Source organism: Bubalus bubalis, chromosome 2 (genome assembly GCF_019923935.1).
Source record: "Bubalus bubalis isolate 160015118507 breed Murrah chromosome 2, NDDB_SH_1, whole genome shotgun sequence".
NCBI classification, from domain to species: Eukaryota; Metazoa; Chordata; class Mammalia; order Artiodactyla; family Bovidae; genus Bubalus; species Bubalus bubalis.
The window spans coordinates 172,268,233-172,278,834 of NC_059158.1; the positions used below are offsets into that span (position 1 = coordinate 172,268,233).

The 10,602-nt window shown below is 56.2% G+C and overlaps 1 pseudogene; it reads left to right on the top strand.

Moving 5' to 3' along the window:
• Positions 1-6,854: 6,854 nt before the first annotated feature.
• LOC102398461 lies at positions 6,855-10,206 on the top strand (annotated as a pseudogene).
• Positions 10,207-10,602: the final 396 nt, after the last annotated feature.

Genomic DNA, 10,602 nt, shown 5'->3' on the forward strand with positions numbered 1-10,602 from the left:
AGTAGGTTGCCATGCCCTTCTCCAGGGGATCTTCCTGACCCAGGGATCAAACCCAGGTCTCCCGCATTTGCCATGTGAGCCACCAGGGAAACCATTTCCAGTTTTTTGCTGCTTATTAAATGGTGCTGCTGTAAATGGGTGGGCCACATGTGCCACAGAGTCTGCAGGACGTTTTACCCAGAGTAGAAGCTCTCCATCCTGGGACGAGTGTGTCCTGATGTCACAGAGAAGGCTTGTGTCTGCAGCGAGTGCAACTCCCATTCCCCCACCTTCTCTCCAAGGCTCACAGGGTGGGGTTTTTACTCTTTGCCCACCTGGAGGCCTGTAAGAGCACCGTGTGGTTGATGCTACCTCACTTGAATGCCTTTCCACTGTCTCCCTGGGTGAAGAAGCTCTCCAGTGGCAGGTGGACAGGTGGCTCAGGCGGAGGGGAGAGTGGCTGGCAGAGAAAGGACAGTGGCAGAAGAGGGAGTGGGGGAGGGGCTGTGCAGGGGCACTAGCAGGAGGGAACCAGCTAGGAGGGCAGGGACCAAGCAGAGGGCAGATTCCGAGGGCCAAAGTACCTGCCACCTTTCTCAGCCATGACTCCCCAACTGCCTCTGCCCAAGCGCCCCCTCCTCCAGTACCACCCCTCCAGCAGCACCTTGCAAGCAGACCTCATCCGTGGATGAGGATGGTGGAGGGCCCAGCATCTCCCTACCTCTATACCCTCTTCTAGCCCCTGAAGTACCAATCTCGTGACCTCGTCTTGGGAATTATTCATACATTCAGGTCCCACAGGAACACACTCGACTTCCTGCTCCTCTCCCATGGGGGCCGGACATTGTAAGCAGGGGAGGTCCCTGGGCTCCAGCCCATAAGGTGTCCACACTCTTCCTATTGCCCAGCCGAGGGGACCTCGATCCTTCCCCAGGACAGTGTTTGGGAGCATGAATGGGTTGCTGAACCTGGACACTCCTAGACAGGAGGCCCCACCCTGGGTGGGTCTGTGGGGGCCCCTCTGGGCCTCAAGGATGCTTTCCATGTGTCACTGCTCAGGAGACTTTAACTGGAATCAAGTGTCTCCTTCAAAGAGCAAGTAGCCACCCAGCTTCTGATTTCGGTCCCTGAGGCCCTCTCTGAGCAGGGCCCCTCTCCACCGGCTCCCTGAGAGCCTCACCTCAGCCCCCTCCCCTGATCTGTGCCCAAGACCAGTATCATGAGCCCCCCCACTGACAGCTGCTTCTGGGGCCTTCCTCTCAGCTTTGCCACCTCCCTCTGACCCCAAGTGCCACCACTGCTGCTGACTCTTCTGCAGGTAGAGCCCCAGGGTGGGGGTGGCTGCGATCCCTGGGGTCCCCAGGTGAACCCCAGTGTGCACTGCCCAGCTCTGCTGAGTCGGGACGTTTCCCCCCGGTGAGTCCTCGGGTGCCCCTGGGGCCATGCTGTCTCTGGGTCCTTCCACGGCCCCCGGGGACTGGCCCTTCCCAAGGCCGGTCTCCGGTCTGCCCTTCGGAACACGCAGAGCCTGATCCTAAAGCTCACGAACCAGAGCTGCCGGCGCCTTCACCTTCACTGTGACCTCGGAGACTCTGGGCAGCTGACCTCCACAAGAATCCCCGGGAGCCCGTGACCGCGCGGGGCGGCAGCACCCTACTTGCTCTCACACGAGCTGTCCTTCCTGAACCATCCATCGCTCCGGAGCCACGAGGCCACAAACTGCTGTGCGGCTGTGATCTCCTTCTGACCAACTTTCCTGACGGCCCTTCCTCAGGGGGACTGGGAGGAGGGGTGGGTGGCCTGGCCTCCTCTCCTGGCCTCAGAACTGCAAGGACTGGCCTGGCTGGAGGCGAAGAAACTTCTTCAGAAATCCTAGGACGGCTGGGCATGCATGGCCACTCTTGTCCTGGCTAGGCGGCGATGACGTCCTCCAGCCCAGTGCTCACTCAGCGTCCTCCGACCTCCCGGTCAACCCCCCGGGGGCTCTTCAGGAGGCTCAGCAATGCCCCAATCCCACGTGGCCCCCCAGAAAACAAGGACAAAATTAAACGTGTTTGCTTCCTGCATCCGAGCTCCAGTGGAGACATTCATACCATTTCTACGGGGCTGGTGGAGGCGGAAATGAAAGGTGGAGAGGAGGGTCCAGGGAGCCACATGCCCTAGAAAGGAAGCCTCCATTTCTGCAAACTTCTGGAGTGTGGGGGCTGGGGGTGGGGTATCAATGATCAAAGCCTTCCTGTTCCCATCTGTTGCCCTGCTCTCATCTGAGTGACAAGACTGTCACTACGTCTCAGGGGATATCCTGAGATTGGGTGGGCAGGACACAGGCAGAAGACATCCCCCCAGGGATCCCCTGGTGCCGCTGTGGGCTCTGCACTGCCCCCTGCTGGCAGTGCCTGCTGTGGGCCGCATGCTGGGGGCTGAGACACAGCCCAGAGAGCCCAGGGTGGTAAATGGAGACAACGGTAGAAGGTGCTGAGCTCCAGATGAGACCCCACAAGACTCTGTTCTTCTTCCCAGAGAACAGAGAGACTGGGACAACCGTCCCCCACAGAGCAGGCTCAATGGAGCTGGCCATCCCCTGGCCCCAGGCATCCATAACCCCTGAGTACAGGACCAGAGGTGTTATCTCTTACTGCAGAACAGAAGCCATGCTGTCTGCTGTCTGGTTATCACTGGCCCCAGGGGAGGGAGTGGACCAGCTTTTCATCTCAGGTGATTCAGGCCCAGAAGTGGGGAGCCAGGTGCCCTGGTGGGAACTTGGACAAACATCCTTTGTTTACCGCAAGTGACACCTGGTTTGTATTAGGTCTTCAGTCCTGCTCAGAAACAGGAGAAAATTCACAAGAAACCGAGAGAGATCACAGTGCCTGATCATTTAATGTTGTTATAAGAACATTAAAGAAAACTTTATACTCCACACCAGGCTAAATTAAAAACAGTGACAAAACTAAATGGTGGTGTGGATGCAGAGAAACGGTATCCCCCATAAGTTGCTGGTGGGGATGCAAAGTGGTGCGGCCACTCTGCTGAACTACACATGCAGCACCCCTATGACCCTATGACCCAGCAGCTCCACTCCTGGACATATATCCCAGAGAAATGAAATGCAAACAAATATTCACACAGAAACGAGTCCGAGAAGATTCCTGGCTGCTTTATTTAAAACAGTCAAACCTGGAATCGGCCCAAAGGTCCTTGCACACATGAATGCTTAAACACGCCAGGGTGGGGGCTAGGGGCAGTGGTCCACTCACCCCGAGACTCTTCTCAGCAACACAAAGCAGTCCTGGCCCTAGTGAATCTCCAGGGGATTAGTCTGAGTGAAAAGAGGCCACTCCCAAAAGACTACCTGATTCCATTCATGTAGCTTACTTAGAAACACAGGAATGGGTTAGGGAAAGAGGGCAGGGTGGTTATAAAGGGGCCCTGGGAGTTGGAGCTGTTCAGACTCCTGACTATGATATGTTTACATGAACCCACACGTGTGATAAATGGTTCAGAACCCACACACATGCAAGTGAGTGCAGGTAAAACGGCAGACTCTGAACAGAAATGTGAAAATCTGTGAGTTATGCCGTCAGAGAAGATTGGAGAAAGCATGCAAGGGATGTCTGTATTACTTCTTATAATCATGTGTGAATCTACAGTCGTTTCATGTCAAAAATTTGAATTTAACCAAAGGACTGGAAATTCACTGGACTGAAGATGAATCTTACAGTAACAAAATTTTAAATTTGGCCTGATGAAAAGAACCAAATTAATCACCTGCCCAGGAGTTAGTCCCTTCTGACCTTTAGCCAAGAATTTTCCAAGCACAAGACTATGTGGGGGACAGAGGCAGCTGTGGGGTGGGGGGCAGAAGCAGGAAGGAGCACCCAGCGGGCAGGTCCTCTGGAAGCTGGAGGGTAACATGGGTCAGTGTGGTGAGCGGGTAGAATAGCAGGTCAAGGAAGAGGAACTCGGAAGCTCTGCCTGAGGGGAGGGCACCCGGGCAGGGGGCTGGGCAGGAAGATGCTGGTGGCCAGTGCAGTGTGGCTCGGGGGTGAGGGGGCCCGAGTTGGGAGGGGGCTACCCAGGTCCACTGGGGTGGGTGAGGCAGGAGGGAAGGGGTTTCTTTCCTTTGGAAAAAAAAAGTGTTAATTGTGGTAAAATAAAACACAACATAAAAGTTACCAACTTGGGACTTGCCGGGTTGTCCAGCATTTAAGACTCCCCACTCCACTGCAGGGAGGACAGTTTCCATTCCTGGTCAGGGAACTAAGATCCAGAATGCCCATGGTGCAGCCAAAAAAGAAAAAGTAAAGAAAAACAAAAAGTTACAATCTTAACTATTTTTACCAGTTCAGTAGTGCTGAGTATTCACACTAGGTTGGTCACAGACCTCCAGAACTTTATCATCTTATAAAACTGAAAGTCTGTATCCGTTAAACAACCCTTAGTCTCCCGCCTGCCAGCTCCTGGCAGCCACCATTCAACTTTCTATTTCTATGCATTAGACTACTAGAGATACCTAGGGAAGTAGAATCACACAGTATTTGTCTTTTTGTGAGTGTTTTTTTTTTTTTTTTCACTGAGCATCATGTCCTCGAGGTTCTGAAAGGTTGTTGCTGAGCTGTGAAAGATGCCGGGATTCTTGGCCTCCAGAGGAGATGAATTCAATCCGGGGCCAGTGATAGGCTTGATCGCTCAGAGCTTTTGTGTGATAAAGTTTTATTAAAATATAAAAGGGATAGACAAAGCTTCTGACATAGACATCAGATGGGGGCAGGAAGAGGGCCCCCTGCTAGCCTTTAGCAGTATGTTATATACCTATCAGCAAACTGTTAATTAGAAAAAAGGAATGTCTCAAAACTCAGAGTGGCACCAGGCCCCTCACCCACAACATGCATTTTGAGATAACATTGGCATAAGGTGAGCCATCCCAGGCCATAAAACGATTGACATGAATCTTGAAGGAAGGCAGGTTTCCAAGTAAATATATAGTTTCATTAAAATAGATTAGGAGAACAATGTATAAGTAAAACATATTTTACTCCAAACCAGTAAAACATACTGGTTTGTTGAGCCCTTATTGGTTCTGAGTCTTAAGCAGAACTGACTTGAAGAAAGACAGTCTAGGGTAAATACATAGGTCATTAACACAGCTACAGAGAAACATTTCCAGAAGAAAAATGCATTGTTTAGCTCAAGGTTTGAGAAAAGTTAAGTTCAGGTGGAACCAGGTGTTGTCATGGCAACACAGAATTTTAAGAGAAACCTACTTTTAATTTTGTATAGAGGAGGGAAAAAAATCTGACACTTAGAGTTTGTTTCCTCCTGCCACTTAAGAGAGAGAAAAAAACATCTGACACACTTGCAGCCTATTTCCCCTGTTTAGAGACTCCTAACCTTCCTGCCAGGCAATGGCAACCCACTCCAGTACTCTTGCCTGGAAAAATCCCATGGATGGAGGAGCCTGGTAGGCTGCAGTCCATGGGGTCACTAAGAGTCGGGCATGACTGAGTGACTTCACTTTCACTTTTCACTTTCATGCACTGGAGAAGGAAATGGCAACCCACTCCAGTGTTCTTGCCTGGAGCAATCCCAAGGACGGGGGAGCCTGGTGGGCTGCCGTCTATGGGGTCGCACAGGGTCGAACACGACTGAAGCGACTTAGCAGCAGCAGCCTTCCTGCCTGTTACCCTCTCAGTTCATCCATGTTGTAGCGGGTGTCAGACTTTCCTTCCTCTTTGAGGCAGCACAGTATTCCACTGTATAGCTCTATCATGCTTTGTTTATCCATTCATCTGCCAGTGGACTGTTGAATTACTTGCAAGTCTTGGCTATTGTGAATAATGCTACTACAAATGTTGGTGTGCAAAACTTCTTCTAGATCCTGCTTTCCATTCTCTGACATTATTTTGGCTGAGCCACACAGCTTGCAGGATCTTAGTTTCCTGACAAGGTATCGAAGCTGAGCCCCCTGCCATGAAAGCATGGAGTCCTAGCCACTGGACCACCAGAGAATTCTCTCTGCCTTCAGTTTTGGGGATATAGATGCAGAAGTGAGATTGCTGGATTGGAGAAATGTCTTTTTAACCCAACCTAGTGTTGCTGAAACCTCTTAGTTCCTATCACAAGCTATTCCTATGAGTGTGGGTGGCCTGGGGAGAGAACAGATTCATCTCTGCCTTCCATCTACCTGTCTAAGCGAGCAGAGGTCTACATCACATACAGGGCACTGGGCCCGCATTCCTGGCCCTTCACAGGAAACACACACACACACAGAGTGCTGACCGAGCTCAGCCCTCAGTAGCTGAAGACACAGACAAGGCTCTGCTGTCACCTCAATTCTCTACAGAAGAAGTTGGGCCCACGCTCCCAGGTGCCCCGCTAGCCCAGTGCCCACCGCACCTGCCCAGGCCAAGCCTGGTGAGAAGTGTGTGGTAGGCAGGGCTCCCAGGCCACCCTTTCTGTCTCTGTGCCTCAGGGCATCGGGAAACCAAACCCAGGCCCTGGCCCAGTCTGTATGCTTCCAACCCCACCTCCCTCGGCACCCAGAACCAAACCTGAACACATGAGGTGAATAAAGCAGAGATGATTCTCTCACAGCACTTAGTGAGCCAGGGTTAGAAGTAGCCTCTGTCAGGATCATGCAAATATATCTCAGGCGAAAAACATCTGCACCCTAATCCCACCCTACTCCGAGGAGATGGCCGGGGACCATCCTGTGAGGGAGGGACCTGACTCAGACGCTTGGCCACATCTACCAATTCTGATGGTGACAGGGCCTAAAGTCATAGGGCAGGTGAGGGGCAGGGTGTGGCCCCCTAAGGCACTGGGAGGGACACGGAGACTTCACAGCAGGAATTTAAGCCCGGGCAGCCAGTGCTGCAGCGGGTCCCTGGTGCCCCAGCCTTGCCCAAGACCCGGCCTCCCCAGGTCCCATCCTGACCCTCCGCCATCACACAGCCATGCAGGGGGCCTGCGTGCTGCTGCTGCTCGGCCTGCGGCTACAGCTCTCCCTCGGCCTCGTCCCAGGTAACCAGGCAGCTCCTGGCGCCCCCTACTCACAGGGGCAGCCCCAGGCTGACCTGACCTCCACTCTCCCCTTGGGCAGTCGAGGAGGAAGACCCCGCCTTCTGGAACCGCCAGGCAGCCCAGGCCCTCGATGTGGCTAAGAAGCTGCAGCCCCTCCAGACAGCCGCCAAGAATGTCATCCTCTTCTTGGGGGATGGTGAGTGCGCTAGGCCGGTCCACCCCCTGTCCCCCCACAACCCTGGAGCCCTGAGCTGCCGAGTGACCCAGGCTGGCCCCAGGGACTCAGACCTGACACAGTGTGTACCTTCAGGGATGGGGGTTTCCACGGTGACAGCCGCTCAGATCCTAAAGGGGCAGATGGCTGGCAAGCCGGGACCTGAGACACCCCTGGCTGGCTATGGACCAGTTCCCATACCTGGCTCTGTCCAAGGTAAGGGCCAAGTGGCCTCAGGGTGGTCTACACCAGAGGGGTGGGTGTGGGCCTAGGGAGCAGGGTAGGAGAGAAAGCCCCAGGAGCACTGGGGGCTGAGATAGGGGCTGGGGGCTGTGAGCATGGGCCCAGGGCCTGGGTCAGGAGCTGGATGTCTACCTCAGCAGAGCTGAAGGCATCTCTGCCCCCAGACATACAACGTGGACAGACAGGTGCCCGACAGTGCAGGCACCGCCACCGCCTACCTGTGCGGGGTCAAGGGCAACTACAGAACCATCGGTGTAAGTGCAGCCGCCCGCTACAACCAGTGCAACACGACACGTGGGAACGAGGTCACGTCTGTGATGAACCGGGCCAAGAAAGCAGGTGGGCTTGGGCGTCAGCTTCCTGGGCAGGGACGGGCTCAGAGACCTCGGTGGCCCACCGTGACCTCTGCCACCCTCAGGGAAGTCAGTGGGAGTGGCGACCACCACCAGGGTGCAGCACGCCTCCCCAGCGGGGCCTACGCGCACACGGTGAACCGAAACTGGTACTCAGACGCCGACCTGCCTGCCGATGCCCAGACGAACGGCTGCCAGGACATCGCCGCACAGCTGGTCTACAACATGGATATTGACGTGCGACATGAGGGGCTAAGGGCAGGGCTGGGCAGAGGGGGTGGGACAGACACCTGTCACAGACCCAGGAAACTCACAGCCCTGGGGACTGACAGGGTCTCTGTGTGTGGAGGGGGAGGAGGTGGGGACAGACCTTTCCCACAGACCTGGTGGGGGAGGTAGGGGCTGTGTGAGAGGCGTAAAGGGCCAAGTAGGCCCTGAACCCCCCTGCCCTAATCTCTGGCTCCAGGTGATCCTGGGTGGAGACCGAATGTACATGTTTCCTAAGGGGACCCCAGACCCTGAATACCCACACGATGCCAATCAAACTGGAGTCCGGGGACAAGTGGAACCTGGTGCAGGAGTGGCAGGCCGAGCACCAGGTGATGGGGGCTCACGGGTGCGGGGGCACAGCGGGGCCGGGCCTGGCGTGTCGGGCTATGGGCTGAGGCCTGGTTCTGCCCTCCCAGGGAGCCCAGTATGTGTGGAACCGCACTGCGCTCCTTCAGGCGGCCAATGACTCCAGTGTAACACACCTCATGGGTAACGACCCCACCCACCCCCACTGTCCTCCCCGGGATGGGTGCCACGGGCCCCCGGTCCCCAGCTTGCAGGTCTCCACTGGTCCCCTTTCCCACAGGCCTCTTTGAGCCAGTTGACATGGCCTATGAGACCCAGCAAGACCACACTAATGACCCGTCCCTGGAGGAGATGACAGAGGCGGCCCTGCGAGTGCTAAGCAGGAACACCCAGGGCTTCTACCTCTTTGTGGAGGGTGAGTGGCAGCCCCTTGGGGAACAGAGGAGTGATGAGGGCCATCAGGGTGGGTTTAGTATCTTATATGTGACTTACCTGCAGGAGGCCTCATTGACCACGGTCACCATGAAGGCAGAGCATATAGGGCGCTGACCGAGGTGGTCATGTTTGACAAGGCCATCACCAAGGCTAACGAGCTCACTAGCGAACTGGACACGCTGATCCTTGTCACTGCAGACCACTCTCATGTCTTCACTTTTGGTGGCTACCCCCTTCGTGGGAACTCCATTTTCGGTAAGCTCAGGGAGAGTGGCAGGTCCTTGTCCCTAAGTTACGAGGCTCAAAGTGCGCTGAGCCAGTTCCCTCCTCTGCAAAGTGGAGCAACTGCCCTGTATCACTCTGGTGAGGATTAAGCCAGTGAACAGACAAGACGTGCCTGGGCTCAGCACACAGAAGGCACCCAAAAGGATTGGGTCAGTGTGATCACCGGGTCCCCTCCTCCTTGCAGGGTTGGCCGATGGCAAAGCCAGAGATGGCAAGTCCTATACCTCCCTCCTCTATAGCAATGGCCCTGGGTACCAGATGAACAGGGACTCAAGACCTGATGTGGATGAAACCGAGAGCAGTGAGTGGGCCCTGGGGTGCAGGGGAAGGGGGATGGGAGGATCCTGGCTGGGAAGTCAGAGGAGGGGGAGGCCGCCTCCCTGCCGGCTCTGAACTCCCATGCTCTGCCAGGGGACCCCTCATACCAGCAGCAGGCGGCCGTGCCCCTGGTTAGGGAAACCCACGGAGGGGAGGACGTGGCGGTGTTCGTGCGCCTCCCGCAGGCGCACCTGGTGCACAGCGTGCAGGAGGAGACCTTCGTGGCGCACGTCATGGCCTTTGCGGGCTGCGTGGAGCCCTACACCGACTGCAATCTGCTGGCCCCCGCTCACCCCACCAATACTGCATGCCAGGCCGCCTGCCTACCTTCTCTGGCACTGCTGGCCGGGGCCCTGCTGCTGCTTCTGGCCCCTGCCCTGCACTGACCCCCACCAGCCCAGGCCTAGGGAATTCCTGCTCCCCTGCCCAGAAGCTTCAATGGACTCGAACCACCCTGGAGGCTGAGGCCCTGACTTACCTGTGAGAGCCACAGTCTTCGGTGCCCCCGGCCTCGGTGTCCCCAGATTTTGTTGGAGCTGCCCCAGACCCCAGGAAAGGCAACGGCTCAGACCACCCAGTCTCTTCTCCCCACCCAACAGCCCTGCCTGAGGACCACACTGGCACCAGAGGTGTCCCCCATAAAGTATCAGGGCCTACCAGACCCCCACTGGGGGGCTTCCAGGAGGCGTGGCTCCTGGGGAGCTGTGGCTTCCCGTTCTCCTGGAACCCACCCTGTGGGCACCTCGCCGGCCAAGGAGGCGTCTGGGGCATCTGGGGCCAGGAGCCCCGGGGGGCCCATCGACACAGAGTCCTCAGCAGTCCCTCCTAGGAACCCAGCGGTACCATTACAGAGAGGAGACAGTGACACAGAGGAGAGGAGACGTGTCCCAGGTCCCCAGCTGCTGTGAGGGTGGCCCCGGTGCCCCTTCCAGGCTGGGGCATCCCAGGAGCATTGGGGGAGCTGGGGGTGGGGACACAGGCCCCGCCCTCCTGGGAGGGAGGAAGCAGCCCTCAAACAAACTGTTGTAAGTGTGATACAGGAGTGACACGTGTGGGAAGAGAAGCCCTTAGGTGGGGGCACAGAGCGTGTGTCTGTGTGAGGGGGGGTCAGGGTCACATCAGGGAGGGGCTGATGAAGGGCTGATGTTGAGCAAAGACCAAAGGTGGTGAGGGCGG